Source organism: Triturus cristatus, chromosome 6 (assembly GCF_964204655.1).
Source record: "Triturus cristatus chromosome 6, aTriCri1.1, whole genome shotgun sequence".
In the NCBI taxonomy this organism is placed as follows: domain Eukaryota; kingdom Metazoa; phylum Chordata; class Amphibia; order Caudata; family Salamandridae; genus Triturus; species Triturus cristatus.
The window spans coordinates 1,401,769,893-1,401,797,291 of NC_140589.1; the positions used below are offsets into that span (position 1 = coordinate 1,401,769,893).

The 27,399-nt window shown below is 42.7% G+C and overlaps 1 protein-coding gene across 1 annotated transcript in view; it reads left to right on the forward strand.

Annotated features, from left to right (window-relative positions):
- Positions 1-16,677: 16,677 nt before the first annotated feature.
- CCDC28A (coiled-coil domain containing 28A) overlaps positions 16,678-27,399 on the forward strand; it is a 179,311-nt gene continuing 168,589 nt past the window's right edge. The window contains exon 1 of the mRNA XM_085612444.1: positions 16,678-16,779. The gene's annotated coding sequence lies outside the window, so the exon portion shown is untranslated. The remainder of the gene's footprint in view (positions 16,780-27,399) is intronic.

Sequence of the window (27,399 nt, forward strand, 5' to 3'; positions counted from 1 at the left end):
ATTGAATTATATGACTGTTTCGAATGTTCTGTTACCACAGAGCTACATAAGGACACCCCTTTATTAATGCATTATTCATGTATGTGTTGTGACAATATATCATTATTATTATGAAATTCAATAAACAGATGAAACAAGCAAAAAAAGGAGACGCTTTTAAGCACTGTGACCCTCACACCTAGAGGCCTCGAGAAATCCACTCAGCCACTCGCTATGGCAGGTCAGATTTTATCAAGGCGTGCTATATTTAGGGCCTACTTGCCTGTTCTGGCGAGCTGACAAAGAACAATGTGTTCTGTTCACTCAGAAAGTGAAGGAGTACTAAAGATGTCTTTAAATCTTGTTTTTATCTTGTCACATTTGCTATGTGTATAGAGACAGAGGTCAGATATCAGTTTACATCTTCGTCCAATTGCTTTTCTTTCTCTGACTGCAAAGTTCCAGGATTTTGTGAAGTGAACTGTCTAAGGTGCTGTACAAAGAGTATTAAATGAAAGGCTGCAGGCTTCAGGTTTTTTTAACACAACATTTAAAGAGCTAATAAGTGAACTGCGCAATCATTTCAAACTAGATTTCAGTAGTTATGAAAGCCCATTTTTTGTAATTCTGTGTGATGAAAAAAATATTTTAATAGGATGTAAACAAATCAGAACACTTTACTTGGTGATGTGCAAATGATAAATATGTTTGCTGAAACCCAATTGTCACAGATTATTGTTATGCACTATATAGTTTTATGAGTAAAACTGCATGTTAATAGCAAGATTTTGGACCTTTCAATGGAAAATTTACAGTCTATAAATTACAGTGTGATAACACATCATGCTTCAGTAATATATTTATTGAAAGTGCCCCTGCTCTAAACCAATAATATAAGTGAACTAAGAGGCAGGTCAGAGACCATGTGCACCCTATTTGTGGGTAGATTGTTGTAATACATGGAGCAAACATTTAGTCTATTTAATCAAACAAAAGTGTTTTTTTGTACAGCAGAAATGCTAAAGTCACATATTTTAAGGTGCTCTCAAATGCAATGATGAAGAAAAAAGTGTCTCTGTAAAATAAAATATTTGCCTAGAATCACACAATTTGAGACCATTTACGGGTCAAGTACATTAGGGTTGAGTAAATTATTCAACTTACTAGACCTGCAGGTCCAGTAAAAAATGTTATGATTTTTCGAGGCCTGACCTATCTTCCTGCCAACATGTTTCTGCCCATAAAACTAGCCTAACATACGGAATCAAGCATTCATAAGGGCAAATAAAGGTTGAGATAAAAGATCCCTCCTAAACTAGAATAGCACCTCTACATGCAGGTGAAACGTAGACTTCCTACTTCACTTGCATGGAGATGACCACCACACTTGGGCGAGTGCTTTATAACATGGTCAGATGCCAAATGGACGGCTCCTGTAGGCACACATCCGTCATGGGGCAGCATTTGTCTGTGTACCGACAGCGTTCTTCGACCACTTATTAGGCTAGTTTATGGGCAGAAACATGTTGGCTGGAAAATAGGAGTGAGCGCCCAAAAACATCTCCCTTGGTAGAGATGTGAGGATCATAGTACACAGAAGCATCCTGCTTTATTCTTTAAATCATACCTAGGAGACCCAACAATAAAGGAATTTACTATAGGATTACCCTAAGGTATTTGTTTCTGGACCCCTGTAATTATCCAGGAATTATAATTTATCAACTCCCTCATACTCATAAGGTTGGGTCCACCCTGGTAGTACCATCTAGCCACGGTGTGGTGGAGGCCTATGATGAATCATGACACATTACGTGGGTGAGACTTCCTTATCCAGAACAATTTGATCTGGTCTTTCAACCTAGAGACATTTAATGCAGAATAAAATATTCTTCTGCATTGCCTCTTGATGCCCTGTGCTCAATAGGGTTAGATGCATTTGTTGCATGCCAAGAGCTTTTCTTAGACCTTCATACAGAACCTCGAGACAGGGTGTACTATAACAAACAGGCAGAAAGGCAGGTGACAAGTCTCAGGGCAGATCTCGTGACAAAAGGTAAAGCTATTATATCAAGTGATACAGTTACAATTTGCTCCACTTACTTTATGATCTTTCAATGACACACTGCTTTCTATTGCAGCTAAAAGCGTGTTTGAGGTGCCACTGGCCAAACAAAGAAAAGATGAAAAGATGAAATCAGCTTAACAAATTAATGCCTGGTTTCGTTATGTAGTGCAAACTATGTATTGACTGGTTGTTGTGATGAGCTGTTACTCTTTCCACTAACCGGCCACCGCTGGGCTCTGAATAAATAAACTACTTTTATTATCCTGGTTGTGGAGATACATTTATACTCCTATATGAACTGCAGTGCATGCTTTTGGATGCCGCTGGAATTGGCTTCTTACCGAAGGTTCAGACTCAATCTAAAGGTGGACAAATGCAAGTATAGCAAACTACATGAGCACTAGTATGGCAGGGATGTTCAGTAAGGGGAAAAAGCCTCACCATAGTGCATGACACCAACAGAACTTCGCAAACACAAGGAAAAGATGGACGGAGCGCTAAAACCTTACAGACACTCACCCCCAGTCACAGATCTGGGTTGAATCCATCATCGTTCTTTAGCTCACTTCGCCACCCCAGTTCAGACCCAGCCATATGCAAATCAGCCTTGACCCTGTACCTCATGGGAACAGTCCAGCCAGAACTGCTAAGCCAGGTCTTCCTTGGATCCAACAGAACTTCACATTTTCATTACAAACGAGGATCGAGGAAGATGAGCTGAAGCTTCATGCCCTTTTAAAAATATCCACCAGAGCTTCAGCTCATAAAAGTACACCCTGATGTGACCTGTACCTGTACCTGTAGCTTGGGGATGGCAGATTCGGCACCAGTGGTCATGTGGCCGCAGAAGAATTACTTTGCTTTCAAAAGTGGTGGAGAACATCAAGGAAGCTAAGAGGCGCAATCAAGTGACCGCCACATCATTTTGTAGGTATGCACATATGTCTAACATGCATGTGCGCAACTTCAGAAGGACTCAGGCTTTTGTTCTTTTTATCTAACAATCCAAGATGAGTCGGTAAATTAAAAAAAATTGTGACAAAGTGAATTTTGGCAGAGCTAAAGAGCTGATGAGCAGGTTATGGGTGTTGGTTGGGGAGGGGTGATGGGAGAAGCAAGACGATTGTCAGAATTAGAAGCAAGACAGTGGAAGGGCGAAGAAAGACCGCATAAGGGGAGAAGCAAGATGAGGGAGAGAACATGGCGAAAAGGGAGATAATTGGGCAAAAGAGAGCAATGCGGAGCACAGGGGTGGTAAAAACACATGGGCGAGAGAGAAGGCAACTTGACGAGGGGAGAGTAGCACATGGTCAGGAGCGAGTAACAAAGTGAGGGAGAGGAGCACACAAGGAGACACGTCGAAAACACATGCACTCTCATGGACTGAATAAACACAAAAAAAGTAGTTCCCTGAACACAAGCTGAGGAAGCGTAAAAGCAAGCTAATAAAAGAGATGGTGAAGAGGGTATGCACCATGAGTAGGACCAACACGAGAATAGCAAGGCAAGCAATCAAATTGAAAGCAGGCAAATACAAGTGACGACAAACCCAAACAATGGTAGGCAACAGGTTAGCTGCAGGTGCCCAAATGTTTTTGGTGAACCCACATTATAGGCCATATTTATGGCCAAGTCACGCAGTGCAGTGCAGCAAGTCACCTTGCTGCGCTGCGTGACAGGGAAAGGGCAGAAATGCGTCGTATTTCAGGCAATATAATTCACATTCCTGTCCTTTCCCTTGCGTTGGTGCTCTTTTCTGCAGCCTAGCACCAACGCAGGCACCCTTGCACCATGGTGCAAGGGTGCCTACCTTGCATGCAGGATTGTTTTTGTGCAGGAAGGGACGCATTCCTGCACAAAAACAATCCTGGAAGGCATATTCATATTGCAATGTGTGCTGCAGAATGCAGTACACACGGAAAGAGGAAGAAACAAGGAGAAATAGGCATATTTCTCCCCGTTATGCCTCCTCCGGGAAGTTGTAAGATTCTGGCGCTTCCCCCTAGGGACACGTCAAAATCCATGGGAGTTGCATGAGAACACCCATGCAACGCCCATGCATGCATCAGCCTACATAGAGAAAATGGCCCTGGTGGGGCGTGCTCCGCTGTGCCTCACAGCGTTGTAATTGGTGGAGGGTAGGGCGGGAGGTTCCCCTCCTGCCTGATGACGTTGCGATGAGAGCTGCCTGCAGGAATTGGAAAAGACGGCGGGAGTCGGACCCTAGAAGCTGAGGTGGCAGCGGTGCAGGACGGTAAGTTAAGTTTTATTTTATTTTTATCATCAGTAATTTACCCAGTCCGTAGAAAACTGCTTGATGTTAGCTTCATATAGTAGCATATGATGAATTTTTGTAGCTGATGGTCGTAATTCAATAAATAACATTTGGCACAACACACTCAAATCCAGCTGACCACATTTACAGACGACAAATTCTAGCACCACTGTTTACATAATGAGACTCACTTTTAGAAGTTGCCTAAGAATGGAAAAGACCGAGTAAAAGTAAAGGAGAGAAAATCTGTAAAATTCTTGGAGAACACAGAGAGACCACAGAAATAGCTGCCAGATTTGTTACATGCTTCCATTAGGCAAGACACTAAGGCTCAGTTCCAAAGTGAAAAAGTGACTCAAACTTGCGGAAAGTGACACACTGGCATTCACTTATTTGTTTTAATTAAACAAACCCCTCCCGCCTCCCCCCATTACCCCCGGGACGACCACATTTCCACCGCCTCTCCCCTCACTCGCTCGTCATGCCGGCCTCGACTGGTTTCAATTGGTCTGAATAAAGTTTGGTGGTGTCTGTGGGATTCGCTGTTGATATTTTGTACAGCGAGTTGAGTATGTCACAATAGGCGGTACGATTCCGTGTTTATTTCAGCTTGTGAAAACTTTAGGTGAGTTCGGAAGGTGATTTTGGTAAAATAGGTATTTTTCTGCTACAAGAATGTATGTGTTTTATAGTAGCAAATTCTACTGTTCGAATTAAACCTGTAGAACAATTTATAAAATGGATCAAATGGGAACCACATTAAACAAAAAAGAAAAAAGGGATTTCAAGCTCAGTGCTGCACAAACAGCTTTCATCTCCGACGTGTTTTATGTGTTTATTCTACATCATTACTACCATCGCGTGGGATCTGTCAGCCTGGGTTATATTAAACATACAAACAAAACATGTTTTCTTCAGATAAGAGTTTGAATACAAAGTACGTTTCTTAAAAACGATTAGACCTTAAAGGGACTTTTCCACAAACTCATGCTGTTCATAGACTTAAAAAACAACATTTGCTAATTAAATGAGCAGTTTGGAAACCAGGGGAAGGAGCGCAAGACAGCAAAAATACGCTTGCCTTTCATTTATTTTATTTCCTTCTTTTCTGAAGAACAGGTTGAGGAGGGCTATCAATAGCCTGGGTTCACTGCCCCTTTCAGTAGGGGGCAGCACCCCTGGTGGCACATGGTCCTCCCTGCCCTGGGAGTGGCTTTGCATGCATTGTGCTGAGACCTGCTTTCAGCTGGGGGTTATGAATTTCAGGGGCAGATCTATGTACAGAGAGCACAAAGGAGAGCGAGAAAGACTTTCCTCACTATCCCTGAAAAAAAAAGCTCAGCAAACCCCCAATAGGCTTCAGTTTATATAGCAATCTGACAGGATCAGGACCTGCCAAACAATTGCATTTTTGTTTATTTTTTCTATGGCGATGCTTGATGCTGGACTATGTGGACTGAGCAATACGTGAACGAGGCGCATGTGCAAAGGGATGACAATAGCTATAACTGTGTTGACTATGGAAGCGCACCTGCCACAGGGCACTGATCCCGAACCTTTACGCCTCACCACTTTGAAATGTCACCAGCCGCCACTGGTATTTAGCCATGCAGCACATTATCCTGGGTGCTCCAACATCTACTGTTCTTTAACTAGTAAGCTGTGACACTAATAGGCACATTATAGCACTGCATTAGAAGAAGTTATTATTGAAAGTGCTCTATTTTGTATAACTGGTAGTCTGAACTCATATATTTGGAAGTGCTTTCATATGCAGTAATGAAGGAAAAAAAGAGTTTTAGTGTAATAAATAATTTGCCCGATAACACAATTGAAGCGAGGAAGCTACAATGAGTCCAGGTTTTCAGGTTTCACTTTAGCACTGGTCACCACTGTGCACACAAGTCACACTCCACGCATTCTGAACTTGTCCAGGATGGACAAACCCTTCAATTTCTTACAGTTAATCGAGTTTTGATTCCTGCACTGAGGGCCTACCTACCTTCCTGAAGAGTTTGAGCTGAGGGCAAACCCATGCGCTCTCATTCTGCATTTTTGCAGGGTTTCGGTGTATGGCGGCCCACTCAGAGGTGAACAATTGCGCATTTTACTCCATGAACAATATTTTGTTTTTCATTAAACTTATGTTCGAATTTTTGTTGGGTACTAAGGGAGTTAAAAGATATTTATAGTAATTATGTTCATGGGTAACACAACACTACAACTCATAACATAAAACATTATTATACGTCGGGAGATGACATAACTACTTCACAGATCCATGCTTGAAGTGTACAGCACTTAAATGACTTATTTGCATATATAGTTTAAAAAGTACTTACGTCTGGTGACATTCGCTGTCTAAATAACACCACCTTGCACGGAATACATGATGGCCTCAATCTTTTTATCTGCTAGTCTGTGTGCATGTTTGGTTTTTCTTTTCTTTACATTTAGACTACTTCAAACAGCAGAACACACTTATGTTCTATAACTGCACAGACTATTCCTGACTGACATCTAAAGTATCAAAACAAAGAGGGGGGAGAGGAGGGTATAGGTAGGTTTATCCTCCTTGGTATATATAAAAAAAAAAAGATTTGAGATCGTGGATCAGGGAACCTAGCTAGTACAATTCAGTGCTTCTACGTAACTGTCGCAAGTCGCAGCACGCCCCAAGCAGTAGATGCTTGGGATGGCCCCAATGATGAAGCATGTCACCTAGGGGAAACCTTTGGTGGGTGAGAGGACTCAAGAAAAGTATTTTCTTTTCTTTATTTGAGGTGCATCTTACTCATCTATTAGACCCCTCCTTTTTTTCCCTACTAGCTAGGTTCCCTGATCCACGATCTCGGATCTTTTTTTGACTTAACATCTAAAGTAAACAAAGGCAGACACGTCATGCTACAAATCAATACATATGCTTTCCTTGAGCGTCCTGCTTTGTATTGCGCCCAGGTCTTTGCAGATAACTAACGCAACAACAAATGACTAGTATTTTCTCTCCGAAAGGTGGCAACCCTAGACACCTGATCCATGTAATGAGCACTAAATCACTGAAATATTGTGCAATACATAGAACTATATGTTAAAATGAATACCAATCTCTCCAGCCTTCTCTTGTAAACAAAAACCGGCCACTGCAGAGCCCACCCACTTGACCCTCGTGCAGTCAATCACCTGTAATGCAACTGTGACATCATATGATTCATCCCCGGTTCTGACGAAGAACAGGTTCCCAGGCGGAGCCTTGTTGCCATAGTCAAGCGTCTTTAGTGTTCCCTGTAAATCATTCCCCAGGTATTATGTAAAGTGCCATGCCCATGTGACTCTCTTTCTTCTTTAGGAAATGGCTTGGACTTTTTTTTCTTTAGGTATAATCTGCATGCCTAAACAGCACAGTTAACCCGATGCATTAGAGCAAACACACAAATGACTGTGTTTAGTAAGAAATAGTTACTGCTCGGAAGCAGTGATAGACTGATTTACTGTCTCTCACTCCTTGAAAGTTCGCCCTGATGAATAGCCTGCAGTCTGGTCTCACAGCCCACAGAGCCCTCTAATAAATGTTATGCTTAACCAAACGCTGAACCGATATACCATTTTACCATTTAACGCGCTAATATACCACGCAGTTATCGGATATTAATCTCCACTAGTAATTGAAGCATCCGGTCCATTTGATTGCAATTGTGAACTCAGTACCCGGTGTGGTCCGATGAGCCCACAGCATACTCTGAACAGCTCCTCTAATATCAATATTACCAGAGACAGCCCATTGCACACAATCAACCAAAATGCGATTCATGCGCTCAATAAAACCATTTCCTTGTTGGTGATAAAGAGCTACACGCCAATGAAAAATGCCAGATTGATTTAAAAAACTAGACATTTCTTTGGAGACAAACTGTACCCCATTGTCTGAAACTAATTCCTTAGGAAAACCTTCTCTTGCAAAAAGACTCTCTAAGAACTTAATAAATTCACTTGTATTAGGTTCAGTCATAAAACACACCTCCCACCACTTGCTGTAGTAGTCAGCAATAACCAAGGCAAATTTATATTTATTAGGTAAAGCATTGAACGGGCCAATAAAATCCAAAGCTAGTTTCATCCAAGGCCCTGAGGGTAGGTCAACTTTCACCTTGGGAGGAATGACAGTCTTGATCACTTTGTCGCTGGAACAACAGGTAAAACAATTTTCAACCATACTCTATATGACGATCCATTGAAGGCCACCAATAAATTGAACAAATTCTGCGCTTGGTACATGTTTGCCCCAAATGGCCTTCATGCCCAGCCATAATTATACGATCTCTCAACCTAGCTGGGGGTACAAATGTATCACCACGTAAAATCATCTCACCTTCTTCTAGAGAGAGTTCATCAGCCACTTTAGAAAAAGGTTGCAGTTCGCTATCCAGATGTTTTTCCTTTGGCCAACCTTGAATGATACATATTTTTACCTCCTTGAGAACAGAATCAGAATGCAACGCATCAAACCATTCTTCCTCCTTGAAACACCCCTCTTTACAAACATCGATACTTGCAATTAAGTATTCCTCATCTTCATCTGCAATACATTCACTCTGCAACGCAGGCAACGGCAATCTAGAGAGTAAGTCAGATCTAATGTTTTTTCCTCCAGGAATATGTTCAACTACAAAATTGTATTGAAGGAGTTTAGAGCTCAATCTTGCGATCCTGGGAGTGTGAACTTTCACAAGAACACCATTAAGAATGGGAATAAGGGGTTTGTGATCAGTCAGCAGCTTAAAAGATCTACCCCAGAGAAAACGTTTAAACCTCTCAACAGCCCAACAACAAGCCAGAAGTTCTCTTTCGATGACAGAATAGTTTTTCTCGCTGGGACGTAATGATCTAGAGATGAATCCAACAGTATGTTCTATCCCAACTTTCATTTGAGTCAACATGCCACCAAGACCATCAAGACTAGCGTCCACTGACACAATGGATTCTAGAGAAGGATCATATGGAGTCAAGATGTTACAGAGACCCAGTTCATTCTTAATTTTGTCAAAATCTGTTTGACATTTTTGATACCAAAGAAAGACAGTTCCTCTCTTCAAAAGTTCACGTAAATGAGCAGTCTTAGCTGAAAATTTTGAAATGAACTTAGAATGAAATCCACACATACCAAGAAAGGATGAAACTTGTTCTTTGGTTCTTGGAGAAGGAACTTTAACAATTGCTTCAATCAAACCAACTCTGGGAATAGTCCCCTCGCCAGATATGCAGTGCCCTAGATAATCAATGGACTGTACCCCAAAAACACATTTGCTCAAATTACCCACCATACCCTTCTCTTGTAGTCTGTTGAACACTTCAGTCAAACTTCTATCATGCGACGATCTGCAAACTCCTGCTACTAGGATGTCATCTTGAAAAACAACTGTATTATGCACCCCCACCAGAACTTTTTCCATCACACGTTGGAATACGGAAGCTGCGGAGGCTAGACCAAAGGGCATCCGTTTAAATTGGAAAGTTCCTGATGGAGAAACAAAAGCAGTCAAGTGTTTGAATGATGCATCTAATTCAACTTGATGATATGCCGAAGATAAATCTATCTTCGAAAACCATTTGAAACCTTGAAACTTTGAGACTATATCATCAATGCGGGGTAGTGGGTGTGAATCCACCCATATATTCTTATTGAGACTGCGTAAGTCAATGCAGACTCTGAGATTCCCGTTTTTTTTCCGTGTGACGATCAAAGGACTTAACCAAAGAGATGATTCGATTGGCTCAATCACACCTGAATCACACATCTTCTCCAACTCTCATGTTAAATCATCCCTAACACTCAAGGGTACATTACGCAGTTTGTGTTTGCAAGGGATAGCTCCATATTGTACCTTGATAAAATGTTTAAAACCCTTGATTAAACCTAGTGAGTCAGAAAAAACCTTTGGGAATTTGCCTCCCCAGTTGGAAGGTTCGTCATAGCATGTTGATTCATTGACAATAAATACTGGTTCCTTTGTGCCTGGCCTAAGGGTCATTCCGAATAAACCTTGGTGGTACCACCCCAGGATATTTAACCCTTTGATAGCGACATATATCTTCCCAGTAATAGATTTCTCTTTGAATACTAAAGGGCTTTCAAAAAAACCTTTTAGTTGAATCTTCCTTCCTTCATAAGACACAGGGCTTCTGTCAGGAGGTTCAAGATGCCTATCACCCCACACAGATTCGAACAACTCTTCGGTAATTATCGTCATGCGTGCTCCTGAATCAGCAAGTAGTTTCAAAATGTTTCCATCCACTATTATGTCAACAATCGGGTCTGCACTCTCCTCACAGTCATCCTTAACTACTAACATTAAATCACTCATGGAACTTACAACTTCTGTATCACTCCCCAATTTGTCACTCTCCTCCCACACAATATTAATATTCCTCCTGGAAGTACACACTTTTTCAAAATGACCTTGTTTACTACAATTTCTACAAAAAGCGTTTCGAGCAGGGCACACTCGTGAATTAGGGAAGTGAGAGGGATAACCACACTTTGAACACACATTTTTCTTTTGGAAATAGAATTGTTTCTTATCTTGTCTTACTGCAGGCGATTTCCCTTTAACCTCATTACTGCTTTTCTCAGAGACACTATTCTTTTCTGCCCTATTTTCCCTTCATTTACAACACCGACCATAGATTTTTCTGATCTAAGCTCATTGGAACACATTTGTGATAACTCAATGCTCTTAACGATTGAAACCGTTTCTTCAAGTGATGGATTTTTTAAAGTTAATAGCTTCTGTTGAACTTTTTTATCTCTACATCGTACTACGATTTGATCTCTGATGAGTTGAGACGTAAATTTCTCAAACTCACATTCAGAAGCCAAGATACGTAGAGAAGCAACATATGACACAATACTTTCAGAAGATTGTTGTTCCCTCGTAAAAAACGTATGCCTGGCTACTGCCAAACTCTTTTCAACATCAAATTGTTGTTCTAACATCTGTATAGCTTGGTCAAAATCATTTAACGGTTCAACACCCTCTTCTGGTTCTGGTAAAGGTAAATGTTCTAGCACAGCCTGACCCTCAAAACCCAAGTTGTGTTCAAGGATGAATCTTTTACGTTCAGCACTAAATCTACGGCCCCCAATGGCTCCTAAATATTTCGTAAATGCCCTGTACCATACTTGCCACTCTACTGGTGGGTCTCCTGGAAGCTGTAGGAAAGGAGAAGGTGCTTGTACATTCTGCATGATATAAATGCTGCAAGAGACAAAAAAAGACAACTATGCAGAAATTTAACAAATATTCTCCCTTGCACTATAAATATTCTCCTTTTCCCTTGATAAAAACAAACAAAAAAAACTAATATTTATATATTCTATTAAAGAGCTCAACTGTTGTCAGATTTAGCATTAAAAACAAATGTGTGAACTTGCACATATGATAAATGAGTGATGTTATTTGAAAATCACCATTTAACTCAGAGCTGACAGAGTCCTTTAGCCTAAATGAACATCCACAAGATGGCGCTAGAGTACTGTTAATGTAATGTCAGCAAATAGAGAATACTTGATCCAATGGTTGAATTTAGAATAAATTTGACGTGAAGATCGTAGAAAAAGTACCTTGACCCCGACGAAATGTCAATCAGTAACCATCCATGTGCTGATGTCTTGCCAAATATTAACATTTAAAGGACAATAATATTCCTGTGCGCGCTGATTTCACCACCGGCGGACGTCACGTAGAGCTCTACACGTTGCGGCACTGGAGACATAACTTTATTGAGTGAACAGGAGAACGATGGTTGGCAGGATAAGGATGGGTACTGTAATCCTTCAACAATATGGAATACCAATAGCTTGGATCTGCCAACCCCAAGATGGCAGGACGCACAGAAGACGCATGCCGTGTGGCTCACGGCGCGCTCCTGCTGCACAACGGTACTAAGCGGCAACGAAGACAGAAATGCCCATGGAAGGTTGACAACAGGATCCGCGCGACACCGTGAGCAAGGTGAGTTGCGCGAGCCAATTTCGAATTTAAATGTGAAGCGCAACTGTCACTGTTAACAGGCCTTGCAAAATAATATCAAAAATTGATAACCATCAATTTAGAATTAGACTTTGATGACAACATAGGTCTCCTCTAAATGTGGCAGAAATTCTGAGTACTGTCAGAGCGCCGGTAGCCAAATAAATTATTCAATGGCACAAGTAACTCTCACACAGGTGAAGTGCTAGCACGAGTGAGCACACTAATCATTAAAAAAAAAATCCAGCCTCCAATGCACACAGAGACAAATAACTTCACGCTTGGTCAAAAACACATCCAGTCAGCAAATACCTTAGTTCCAGATATACGTTAGTAGTAGCAGCCTTGACGTCCCATAGAGAAAACAACAAATGAAACTGACTTCAGACGATGTCACTGTTAGCCGAGACCGAGTGTCCCATCGGCAGCATGGAGATCATGGCAGTTCAGATGTGTTCTTTATAATATTAAAGCTGGATACGATTTTTTTTTTTTTTAAAGAAAAAAAAATATTGGAGAAACGAATTTTAAATTGAATAACTCTGCACACGTGGGTATAAAGATGAGCAGTATATCCCAAATGCGTCACCAATTGAAGTGACCACCATCACAACAAGAATGTAGAGAAGTCGTCTTTAATACCGCTCATCAACGACAGCTTCCAGGGAATGCCAGCCTGCTTCAAGCATGGACATTCTATCACCCAGGAGCTGACAGAACATTCAGGGTGCAATGACATCACCACTATAGATATTACACTTTTATTTTTGTTTTCGTTTCTAAAACAAATAAAAGGCATTTTCATTTACAATGCCAAAAGCTTAAACTCGCGTAAATGCGAGACCTATTGCATTGCAAATGCTTGTTCACTTTACTGCCTTTCACCTCCCTCTCTTGTCCTGAGTCAAAGGCTGATGATGAGAAACAAGTTCTGGTTCCCAAAGATGAGTGTCGCGAGCCCCTTGGTTCCCAGAGATGAGTGTCGCTAGCCCCTTGGTTCCCAAAGATGAGTGTCGCGAGCCCCACCTGCAATCGGAGGATTGAATTAGGCACTGGGTTCACTCTTTCACGTGCAAGCAGAAAAGTTCCACTTGGTTGTTTGCATAACCACTTCCAACTCTGAAAGACACAATTTTGCTCTCTTGAACAAAGAGATGGTGTGTTAGGCCATTGCACAGCTCTTCATTCCTGAACTGAGGTCACCTGAGAGCACTTAAGCAGAGGCTTTCGACTCATCACTATTTGTTCCTGAGTCGGTCTATAAACGTGCACACATCTATCAATCCATCAAAGATTGCGCGCCCTGGATCAGGCTGGAAGCACACTGCTGATTCATGACCTCAAAAGCTATAAAGAATTTCTACATCACTGAGACCTGACACTTACAACAGCAACCAATGTAATTTATTGCACAACTACATAATGAATACAAAATATGAGGAAATTGCCATTCCAAACAAGGTAGACATACTTGTATCACACCTGGTCAAATAGCCCGGAATTGTCCCATGTAAATAGTTAATTGCAGTGCCCAATGTGTGTTCTAATTTGGTTTAAAATATCTTAATATTTGATTACAAATGGCTGTATAATAAGACTATACAATACCAGAACACAGTAGAGAGACTAAAAGAATATTATACGACACAGCCGACAACGTAGAACTATTATGTTCCACTGGAAGTTCCATTTTAATCTCAATGGGTTAAGTATGCTTCAGTAAGAGGCAGGTGTGCCCTGTTTACCAAGCAGCCATACCTTTGATATTGTGTCTAGGAATGTTCACAGAAATAATTCCTTCTGTGACCTGGTGATCGGGAAAGATGGGGCTCTTTAGCAGATAGCTCCAGATCTGAGAACCTCCCCCCACCCCCAACCCCCAACCCCCGGATTAGATCAGAACTTCATCAGAGTGACGTTTTGGCATGAGGTAGAAATTGTAAAATCGTATCCTGCTCCTATGAAGTAGAGCCAAGAAAGACCAATATGAAAAGGTTCTCTTACCATCAGCTACTTTCAATACTGGGAAAAATCGGAGTGAGATGGTTGCCTTAAAGAGCGAGATGAAGACGACTCGGTGCAGCAAATTCCGACGGCCGTTCGCATTGTGTGACCGGAGCCTCCAGGGAACGCAACTAACAAGATCCAGTCTGAGAGCTATTCAGGGAATTCGCAAGGGTCTCCGAGGACAAGGCCAGACAGGAACTCTGAATAACATATATATATATATACATCTATTACACACCCACACACCATTATGACACAGTATGCAATAGTTTTTTCTTTTAACAAATGAAAACATCACAGCTAGCAGTAAACAAGGTGTAAGAAGTGATTCGGCTGCAATAGGAGAACAAGGGAGGTCGGCCAGGTGAAAGCACGCCATGTTTAAAGTGAAAGCACGCGTGTTCAACAAGATGGCGGCGGGCTGTCCACTGTCCTTACATGCACGCGCATGCTGTTAGGTTTTGACAAATGGCGAGAGCAGCCATCTTTGTCCATCCCTACGCGTGCATGTAAGGCTTTCGGAGAATCGATTCCAAAAGGTACTCGCAATAGCGAGACAGTGCATACGCTGCTTTCGCTAGGCGAGACCTAAAAAGCACACAACCGCGTTGGGCTGTCGCTGGGAAACAAAAGGAAAGTGCAGCGCCATAATTAGTGCTAAGGCTGCCGTACTAGGTAAATACAAAATAGAAAAACACTGTAGAAGAGCACGTCCAAAGTCCTTCACGAAAATAGTGCTTGGAGGATGTAATTAAAACATACTGTGTAACAACACAAGTAAAAGGGCCAGTCCTCATGGGAGGTTACAAACAGGGCCGGCTCTAGGGCGGTGCGATCGGTGACATCGCACCAGGCGCTGACTTGGGGTGGGGGCGCCATGTTCATCACTTTAAAAGCACCGGATGCCGCATACTTTGTCCCCGCAATAAGAATGACAACTCCAGTGATTAATGTTCTTCCTGGAGAGAGTCCGGAGCTTTGTCTACTGAAAGTTTTGACTAATCATAGGGCAGAGGGTTAACATACCTGCTGCAAAGAACGTGCGGTTTTGTCAGAGATCCTTTTCTTACTTGCAGGTTATAAGTTAAAATCTTAATATAGAGCAGTGAGCGATTAATTGCCATCAAAAGCTGCATACAAACTGCAAGGAAAATATTAGAGCTATATATTTTTCGCCCAGACTTAGTTGTTCTTATATTGCAAAAAAGGTTCATTTGGGTAGAAATCAATTCTTTTTATTAAAGAAAACCCCCAACAATTGTGTTAAATTTAAAATTCTGAATTTGTGCTTTTACAGTCCAAGGACTCTTAAACTATACTGCCTACCAGTATGGGTGACATGTGACTCCTACCCCTTGTAGGCCTCTGTCTTATGCAACATTTCCTATATACTGATTTTCACAGCGATGATTAATTGTCTCTGTGCCATAATGCGTGTGTGATGTAAAGTTTTCTGGCATCTTCAACTGGCGTGAGTGGCGCTATAAAACTAAATGAATCTAAGAGACAGTGGTTATGGAGACTTGAGAAGCACTGTCAAATTGTGGTAGTGAGGGAATATGTGGTGGAGGTGGTCATTGGGGGGGCGCCAACAAACATTGTCTCACAGGGCGCCACCTGTGCTAAAGCCGGCCCTGGTTACAAATGTAGACAAAGCTGTACTAAGGAGGGGCTAATAAGTCTATTAGCGAATCTTTAGCCAACATTTACAAAAGACAATCACACAAGCCAATGAAAAATATGGGCAGAGAGTGGGCGGAGCTAGAGTTCACACCTGAATACAACATGCCTGGCATGGACTGCCCAGGCTCGACCTAAAAATGGTGAAAAAAAGGGAAGTAAAACTATTACAAAATGTTCCGCATTATGCCGCATAATTTGCCTTATCTTGTGACATAATTTACTAAACCCTGTGGCATAATTTGGCCCTTTTCTGCACCATAATTCGTGTGGCCCTGCCCTTGACCAATGTGTAAAGCCACTTCTCTCTCCGACCAGCATGATTCAGCTCTGTACCGGACTGTCCACCTGCCGACGCGACACCGGCACCGTAGATCACTTCAGGGGTGTATATTAGTAGCCCGACTAAGCTTACTACTGAGGCTGCATGTGACTCAATTTAGGTCATCCACCAGCGAACTACTGACGGCTGCAAAAACACCCAGCGCCCACCATCTGGCTATGAAACGTTCGGTTATGTTTACCAGAGGCACGTGCGAACTTCGGAGCCAATGAGAAATTCTGAATTTTGTGCAGCAGATGGGATGCTGCCGTGCTCCAATCCTGTTCCAGTTTACACTTAAAGAAATGCTCCCATTCAAAGACGGCTCACTAAATACGATCAGCCATGGGAGGGGCTGTCGTGTAACCCGGAAGTACTGATATTGCGGACAGCAAGCATTAATCTGAGTGTACAGACGATCTGTGTAAGTATGTGTAGTATTTGGACGTTTCCCCATTCTTTGTAGCTACCGCGAGGCATAGAAGAGCTCACCGTTCTGCTAGCTAGAAACTTTTGATTTAACTCTTTTTTTTCCCTATGATTCTGTGGCTTTTGTCAGGGTTTTCCGATGTGTTAAACGCTTACTCGATTGTATTTAGGGCATAGTTGCCTTACATAATGTTGATTATGTCTGCAGTAGTCTAATTGTGAAGAACGACCTGATTTGAAGAAGTAAAACACCAAAGTGTTGGGCGGATACATATGCTACTCAAACGTGCAGATACGTATGTTTGACTGAATTTTAGTTTTTGTAGCAAGGAATATCCGATTGTAGTTGAAGTATGAGGCGTAAGGCACGTCCGAGATGCACCCTCGATATTCATACACAGTATTGCTATGTCATGTCCATTTTCCTAGGAACATGCGTGAGTAGCTTATAGTCAGAGTAGCCTTCATTCACTAATAAGAGAAGTAGAACTACAAATCCCAGAGAGCATACACATACAGTGATTGAGCGCTGTACGCCTGCAGAGTTCAAAGTAAGCTCTCCTCAGGCGTAGAAGAGACAAAAGGATAGGAAGTCAAATTGGGACCCGATACTGCATATGGTCTGTATGGAACATGCAACAATGTACTCTGAGCACTTACACGACAAAATGGATGATAACGCAGTGCATTTTGACAAATCACTTCAATTGCTATCGGATTTTGGCAATCATATAAAGGAGGACTGTAACACAGTCCATCTGGGCACTTCTCTGACCTCTCTACCCATCCCACTCTAGCCACACCTGTTACTTCTTCCAAATCTATAAGATAATCGAGTGTCGATCACCAGCAACAGCCAGCATAGGAAATTGATCAAAAATTTAAAAGGTAAGCTACAACACAATTAAGGGATCTGTAGAGCTAATGATAGCTCCCAGTATACCACAAATTATACAAATGTTTGCTTATCTCTCACACTTCCTTCTCCATAAAAGTCCTAATTACTGCAGCCTATAACAAAATAACCACAATTCGTTGGTCGTCATGCACAACATGGAAAACATTTTCATATAGGCTCAAAGCAAAGACAACACACTTCAAATCATACCCCCACAGTTTTGTTTTCTACCCACATAAACCAAGCATTTCAGTACTCCGATATGAGTAGTAAATTGTATACAAATACTGTAGTACAGTCGAAAATGGGATAGGGATTTGAGCGATAGATAAAAGTGAGGTGGAGCAAAGAGGGGTGTTAGCAAGTGGCAGCTGCGGGGGGCAAAACAGTATGTTGCAGGTGCATGTATTTCCGAACTGCTGCTGCCTGGTCCCACAGAAAAATATTTTGTCTCTATTATAGCTGTCATCCAAGACAATAGCATACATGAAAACCAATCCAAACAAGCATCATGAAACCAAGAGGTCTGACCTTTGACACCAATTGCCTTTGCAGTGATTATAGCTATAATGTATAACCTCCTTGATCCTGTACAGAATGGCTCATAAACAGGAAAAAAGGGCCTATCCTACCAGCTGCATCATTTTGTATACCAGCATCCACTAAATGATGCGATGTTTTTTTTTTTTTTTGTTTACCTATCTGAGTTGGTTAGAAAAAAAATATACCAGCGTGTGAGGGTAAGAATGCAGAAAGGAAACAATTCAGAGGTTGTGCGAAGCAACATGGAGGGTGGGTGTAGCAGCTTGGTGTCGCCTGGTTAGAAACGACACGGATGTGAGCGCTGGTTTGGGAAAACAACACGAAGGGACTTAGGAAGGAATAAACAAAGCTAGACCAACATGGATGGGGTGGAAGTGAATGAACAAGAAAGAGAGCAACATAGAATTAAAGCACACTGGAGAGGGGTTGAAAACCAAAACAAAAAGCTAATGGAAAGTATTGGGCAGAGTTGCTTTCCAATTTGGCTGTCAACATGTCCACATGTATTTTATTTTTCTGAGAGTTGGTTCACTCCTTAATAATTGCTATCTGAACTCCTGTGAAAACGTTCTCTATTGCAACAAAATAATCTTCTGCTGTACAATGTTAATGTGAGTTGTACGCAATTGATCTAGTGTGCCTATTATTGTACATGATATACGTGAAGCCTGACTGACTGGGGACTATTCAAATCACTGAACTGTGTTTGCTTTTAAGTGTTTGCAAATGTGCAGTTTAAATAATATATTTTTGAAATCCTTCAAGGATTTGAGTGTGTTCTTTGTTACAGTCCTTCCCCGAAATCTTGTAGTAATCTACTGGATTATGGGTTGTACCCTCTCTGCATAATTTGAAAGAGATATTCATAAAGCCCATTAACCCCTGTCAATTTTAAGAGTATTTGGGGGCTCTGAAGTTCCACGTTTCTCTAGGAACCACATGAGTCCCGTTCCTTCATATCACAGAAACAGTATATTCAAATAGCGTATTTTGAATGTTCTCATATTCATTTTATAGCCTTCTAGTGTGACTACGCTATCTACATCTTAAATGTGTTAATTCACTTTATCATATACAATATATGTCTTCAAGATAAGACACCACACTCAAATAATCTTGCAGTAATTCAGTTTTCAGGCTGAGAAAACCCCTTGCTGTTCTTTACCTTTGAAATAATCTTGAAACGCGTTTAGTGTCCCCCAAAATGTAGATGACATTAAGTAATGTAGTTTGATACGTTTACTCTGGGGGAAAAATCTGACTGCTGTGTCTCTTATGGTTTTATGTTTTTGGCACGTGAGTTGTGTCCTTAATCCAGTACTGTGTTCGTTTTTTGCAGCATACATTATACATTTGTTGGTTAAAATTGAGATAGCAAAAACGAAGTTCCAAGACAATCTGGCTTCAAAACTGGGAATATCAAGGTGTTGCTTATTTATGGTAAAGGAGAGTGGTGATTTCCTGATATTGCAATGTGTAGTGAACAGACGAGATTAAATGTAGATAACAGCAAGTCTTTATTACATCAACTCCCACGGGCACGACGCTTGCCTGTGGCTCGCAGTCAATAATCACCAACTGTCATAACTGTCAAATACCGCGTCATCGCGGACAGCGCGAGACACAGAATGTACGCCTCGCGCTCTAACAGCGCGAGGCAGAGCCGGCCACTACACAATGTATCCACAATTTGTTTGCAGGCCCGTTTGGCCTCCAGCTTCACTAGAAACTGCCTTTTGGACTTGCAGTTCATCCCATAATGGGATTATGTGTGAATCTACATTTGTGTCCCAGCCTGCTTGATTTTTGTAGAGGACTAGTACCACCTATTGTACCAACGTTGTGCAGTATGGGTACTTAAGTGGCTTGTTAACAAAAGAAGAAAAAGCTTTCATTATGCCTTGTTGCCCTTTGGAATCGTCAATTATAATTTGTGGGGGTCAGTCTACTCTGCTAGTATTCTATCATAAGAATCAGTCAACCAAGTCCTGAAAATCATTTGAGATGGTTTACTCAGTGTCCCCTTCGATTTAACAGCAAGATTTTTAAATCGAATCCAGCTCATTTAAATGCCCATACGATGTTTCGCCCTGTGCAAAGTGTATGCAAACAAAGACTAACCCTCACACCCAGCTTGGCACCTGGGTAAATTACTAGAAATAACATAGCAAGGTTCCAGTGGGACTAATTTCAACATCGTCAACATCTATATTGCACTAATATGAACTAATCCATGTATGTTTTTTCATGGAACTGAATTTCTTAAAGATAAATATACCCACAGGCCTCTCTGTTGCAAAAATGATTTTCTATCGTCTTTTCACAGTGTTTCAAGCATAATTTGTTGGTGTAGTGCTCATAGCGGTGCATATATTCACAGCTAAACATAAAATCAATGGTATAGCTAAGGCTTTCTCTTAAATTTACATTGAATAGGAATCCTCCATTTGTGTAACGGATTTTCATACTGAGTAGATTAGTTTACAACTCAAGATGTGTCATTGATGTGTAGATCCTACATTTAATCAGCAAGTCTCATCAGGACTATGCCATCTTTCTTAATGACCTGTAACCAGAAACATAAGAGGGTCCTTAGTTCAGTACAAAGGGGGTTCCTATCAATAGAAAACACACTAATGAACTCGAATAAATCACATACCTCCAGACATCTACATGGCCATCAATCATTAGGGACTGCTGAATCAATTTCCCGGTCATAGATATTCCGTCTTAACCGAAATAACCATCCACATCCTTATTTGCATTAAAACAATTCCTATTTAATTCAACTCCCCTTACCCGTAATAGATGTATATGTCCAATGAGGCCCATCACTCAGCATAAAAGCAGCGATGTTTCCACTGAATGGATATCGCTGATCACAACCTTTGTACAAGAGTCATGGATGACTGAAAGAAGATAATTATTGTTGTGAGTACCACTCTATCTAGTTTATCATGGCTCAAAAACATGTGTTGGCTACACCTGTAACAGTGATTGTAACTTACTTGCAAGGTATGTATGTATAGCGTGGAACCTTGCTCATTGGATTAATCCCAAGTGAATACTCCATGGCACCAAAGTGGACACATCGTATATTGAGGCCTCTTCTCAGCATAATTGTTGTAAGCAAGAAGGTAATCCTGCAAAGAAATACTTGCCTCATGACAAGATCAGTGACGGGAAGCTGAAGCGCTCACTAGTCACAGCATGTGGCCATATTGGAGAGGTAATCATCCTGTATAATATGGCAGTGGCGGGTGGCACGGATCGGGGGTGGGGAGCTTGGGGCGTTAGTAAAAAAATAAATAAAAAAAAATTAAACTTACCTCCTTGCCACCACTGCTGCATTTCTTCTCGTAAAGCTGTAAAGCAGCCTGCGTGGAGAACAAAGTGCGCATAACTCTTTTGCCGGCCTGAGACGGCCGTCCAAACTTTCATGCACACTGATAACCGTGCATACCACTCCCCCCTGAGTGCCTGTTATCCCCCTAGCCTCGTCCCCAAGACTACAGGATACAAAATAAAACGATAATACTGGTTTATTATCATTTTCTTTTCTTTACGCTACTGGAAGGAGGGGCGACGCTCTTCTGCCATAGCGTAGGAGCCGCTGCTGCAATATCGGTGTGTCTGCAGGATGCAATAGGGCGATACACATATGTTGGAGTCTAACTTAGACCATTAATTCATGGCAAGTGAATTGTAAGCTTATGCGAGAAACGTATTAAAAAAGAAAAAAAAGTGTAGGGGGCGAGGGCAACCATCAAGGCCGCACACATGTGATCCTCAGAGGGTCCGCGGTATTCCTCCAAAAAATAGTGGTATCAGGTGTTTTTGTTTCTCAACGAGTCCGATCGGCCAGTGCAGCAGGTAGAGCAGTACACCGGGAGGGAGGGCCGAGAAGGCTGCTATCTGAGCCCCGCAAATGCCACAAAGACTGCTGAGAGAGCCCGGGGTCACCATCGCCGCATACCCAGAGGCTCGGCAAACACCTACTAAATACCTGCACGGCTTGTCGGTTCGAGGCTCTCCTGTCCCTTCATGGCATCAGAAGAAGGACATTGGCGTGCACCGAATCATGAGCATACTCCCTCCTGGTAGCCCCCCCCCGAATCATTAATCTGTGGGGTTGCGGGGCATGAGGACCGCAGCACCTCTAACCTCACTGGCACCTGCCATATAAGGCGACAGAGCTAATCACCGCTCCTTACCTCACGGCACCTGGCCTCTAAGACATTTCACGGCCCGGGACTCAACCGGAGCTTGCGGACTAGGCCTCCCGCAGCAGCCCTGCCGCTTCATTTGCGGCCCCTCTGCTTGGCCTTAAAATGGCAGAAGCGCCATGCGGCGACTACAGTGAATGGGACCTGCACTGCCATTTCAATACGAAAGCCCCAGGGGACTGAAGATGTCTTGTGAGAGGCATTTGTTTAAGACACAGAACGTACTGACATACGGAGCAAAATACTAACAGTAGCGGCAAACCCGTCTGATAGTCATCCCTCATGCACCTCAGTTAGTAACTATCCCATGAGTAGGCACTCCCTTACTCAATGCATCTACCCAAATGACAAGGCTGGGGCCCTCGTCTAACTTCAGGTAAGTGGGGAACAGCTCCACAATTACAGATGTGAGATGAGACCGGGAGCGAGGGGGACTAAATACCGTTGAGGCCACTTTACAACCACTACAAGCTATTTTGAAGTCAGCAGTCATGTAAGCCATAAATCTGCACTAATGTAAAGACATATACCACACAGGCACTATTGTAGCTTTCTTAAAGAACTGGTCACCAAATTAATTCTGGCGTTAACCAAGACTTTTTATTTTTTATTAAAATTTTGTCTCTATCAAACCACCAGCTGGCTTCACTGTGAGTGACAACATTCTGCTCTTCACAAGGAGAATATCGGCACACAAAAGGAATATTAAATGGCAGGCACTACTGTGCCAATGTGTGTTTTTTAAGACCAAACTATATTTTTGTATTTTACCAATGTATTTGTTATATGGTGAGGGCCTGGCAGCTTTCACCACAATAAAAGTTTACAAAAACCATGTCAAAGCAAGAAGACATGAATTGACAAAAACAAAAGGCTGACCACCAATGTCAGAATCATTGTCAATGGTCGTTCATTTTCATTTTTTCATCTTGTTCAAACTGGTTACACTGATTTTCCGTTATGAATATTTTTGAGAAATACTATCATGTATCAAACACGTTTTACTAAATGATGCTTCAAAGAAATGGTATCTAACATTTCACTGTAGTTTAGTAAAACATTATTTTTCTAGTTGCATAGTTTTTTGCAAACATTTTATTTTGGAAGCAAAGAATGATCAATCCTGCTTTCAAGCTTCTTCAGATATTTGCATCTAAACAGAGAGCATTTTGGAAGCATTATACGTACCCTCGTATTGTTAAACTTTGCAAACATGTGTACACATTTGTATACTGGAACCATTGTCCGTAGTGCAATGCGAGCTTACAGTATTTCCTCACCCTAAAAGTACAGGCTTTGCATTAATGAACCATAAATTCATACAATAAATATGGAGTTCCAAGGGAGGTCACCATTAGGAAAGTGTTCTGCATAATGCAACAGAAAATATTGCGTGGTGTGTATTTTACGAGCCCCAGACTTATTTTGTGTGGCAAAGACAGACCATGATAACATATCATAACGTGTATTTGTAAAGCGCACGTTCAACCATAGGTCTCTTGGTGCTGAATAACAGATGTTTATTGTTACCCAACTCAATGGTACTAATTTTATCAACCACAGATGGATGAAAGGCTGAGTAGACCTGCCAGGATTGAAACCTGTGACCATGAGGTCGAACCCCGGCCCCTGCAGTGGATGCATTAGTCCACTGAGCCACCAGACTCTAATTGCTTGAGAGGTGGTGGCCAATCTGGGGTGCAGGTTCACACCCTGTGAAGATGCACTAGGGTACAGTCATTTTGGATGCCGGTGAGCCAACGGATCTCTGCGGTTTCTGTGGAAATCCTGGCCCTCAATCCTAAGGGCCACACTGGGGATATGGAGGGAGGTCAGAAGCTAAGTATACACTTCTAAGTTGCAATGTGATTCTCATGGTGGCCAGGAGAGACATTATCCGACTGTGGAGAAGCCCTGATAGCCCATGGATGGTCTGCCAGATTGCTAACATAGACTGGTAAATTCAGGCAGAGGAATCTGTGTTTTAAGTATCTGAATGTCCACGGAAACTCAACAAGGTATGGGTTCTGTATAGAGACTTTTGAGATATGCTTATGTGGTCTCTGCAGGGAATGGAAAGGCCCAAACAGACACCGATGTGAGTGATCTCCTAACTGGTTGGAAATGAAATGAAAAGGACATTTGTAAAGCGCGTGGCTACCAGAAGGCCTCCCAGCGCTAGGCAAAACTCATGATCAGATGGAACATCAAAATTCAAGGGAACAGGAGGGTTTTGATTGTTTCCAGAAGGCAAGATGAACAGTCTCCTTCCGGAGGTGAAGGGGCAGAGCGTTCCAAAGCCTGCCGGCATTAAGAGAAAAGAGTCTACCGCCACTTCTGGAACAACTGTAGTGGGAGTGGATGGTCGGCTCTGTTCACTTAAGCTTACCCTGGCTAGCTTGTGATGCCCCTATACCCGTCTCAAATGTTAATACTGCAAATGGCAAATTTTAATGTGCAATTAGTGTTGGAACTGTTTGTGCTGCCAACGAAACCCTTAATAAAACAAAGCTAAAAATGAAAAAGTGTGCTACTTTGAACTTCTGGGCATGAGCACCTGTCCTTCAATCAGGCTGCTGCTTTGAGCGGATCTTCTGTTGCAGCAGGGCAGGGTCGTGCACCCAACCACAAACTTTGCATCTTTGTGCTTGAAGACTGAGCAGCAACAGTTGACCTACTTCGACCTGCACCCTGAGGTTGCTGAGGTCATCCTGACGGCGAAGAGTTCCTCCACTAAATATGTTCACACCAGTCGTTGGCACCAATTTGTGCATTGGTGTAACACCCAACAAATTGACACTTTACAGGCAAAGTTGTCTGACGTTATGCTGTGTGTTTTGTCCCTCACTCAGCAAGGACTTGCTCTGGGCACTGTTAAAGGCTACTTATCGGCTCTTTTGGCCTTTTTGTGGGTTGCCTGATCAGCTATCCCACCATAACCATTTGTTATTCCCGGTGCTTTTGATGTGCACCTCTTTTTAGCCGATGCAGAGTTTTCCCTTTTGAACCTAAAGACAATCTTTCTCATCAACATAACATGGACTAGACGTTTAAGCGAACTTAAGGCTTTCTGGGCCAGATGTATGACCGATAAAAATTGAGACTCTCAAATTGCGTCAAATTCTGACTCTCAATATGCGAGTCGCAAAACGATACCTACGTACCAAAGCGCCAACATGATTGCGAGTCGCTAATGATTCGCATCGCTATTTCGGGTCGCGGCTATTTGTGATTCGGTAAGCACGTACCAATGCGCCAACATGATTGCGAGTTGCTAATGATTCGCATCGCTATTTCGGGTCGTGGCTATTTGCGATTCGGTAAGCGCTCACAAATAGCGTCCCCAGTTGAAAAGGACCTGTAGTGTGTGGAAATAGCGAGCGAGCCCAAAACAATCCCAATCAGCGCACGCAAATTGCGAACGTGAGGAAAAAAAGGCCCCTAAAACAGGAAGTGGTGTCCTAGGAGATTCCTGAGCAGATTATCCAGCAGTCCGGTGTAGTCCGGTGCAGCAGGACAGTACAACACTGCAGGCAGGCTGTCTGAAAAACCATGAGTAGCAAGGTCAGTGACAAGGGTGGAAAGCGGCTGAGGAAACTCAAATTCTCTTAAAAGGAGATAGACATAATTATTGAGGAATGCTGCAGTAATCACGAGGAGCTGTTTGGGAGGGCGCTCACTGAGGGTCCCTGAGGCAGACCAACGTAAGATCTGGAGAGGAATGCAGCAGCGCATAAATGCCCTGGGTGTGGCACACAGGTCCCTGGACGACATCAAGAAGAGATGGTATGACCTGCGCTCCAGGGCCAAAGAGAAGGTGGCAGCACATCTTCGAGAAGTATAAGGCATCTGAACCATCTGCAGCAGAGGGAGTACACTGTAGGGGACAGCTGTTGTTGGATTTGGGACCCTTGACACATCACAGCCACCACAAAACCTTGGCAAGTGTGAAATGTGTAAGAAAAGGCTAATTCACCACTAAAGCCTGTGCTGCACATGCATACTAATCATCCACACCCCAAAGTCCTGCGCCACACTGAATAATCCCAAATGGTGCATTATGGGAAACGTACTCGGTGTAGTAACAAAATAACATGAGCTGATAAACATTGCAACACCACTGAGATAGAGACTCACATAATTTATTTTCACATTACATCTTTTGCCAAATTGATACACCTCTGGGAAGAGAGCACAGTGCAGCTGACACTGAGGGAAGCCCGGATCGGGTCCAGGTGGAGGAAGGGCAGGATGGGGGAGCATCAAGTGGACCAAGTTGTCCTGTAGTCCCAGACACTGCTGCATCGACCTCCTCATAGGCTACAGCCACTGTGACACCAGCAGACAGCAGCATCAAGACGCACTCCTGTCACCAGGGTCTGGCTAGTGCGTCCAACACAGCAGTCCGTATGGCTTTTGCAAGCCAGTCTGCACACTCACCCCCCTGCTGGAGCACCCAATCAGGTGTTGTTTGGAGGCTTGGAACAGGCAATGCTCAGGATTCAGCGCCTGCAACAACAGAGGAAGATGAACATTAGGCTGACCCAGGGATAGTCCACAAAAGATGACTGATAACCAGTGCCGTCTGGAAGATAAATGTGATGCCCTCACAGGTGCCATTGCCGATCTGTGCAAAGATTTGGCTGAAGAGAGGGGGCAGCACAGACGCATGGAGCGCAGCAGGTAACACGATGGATGCCATGACCATGGCCGTTGAAAGGCTAGCACATGCAACCTCCTAACACACAAAGCGCACCCTTGGGTCTCCAGGTGGAGATGGGCCACCACAGTGGTGACATGGCACGCAGCCTGCAACAGATAACTGCAGCTGTGGAGACACTGCAGACAAATAAGTATGCCGGTGGTGCTGCTACAGAGGGCGCTGACAGTGAGGTTTCCAGCCGCACTAGCGTCTCTGCTGCGGAAACATCAATTATGTGTAAGAGCA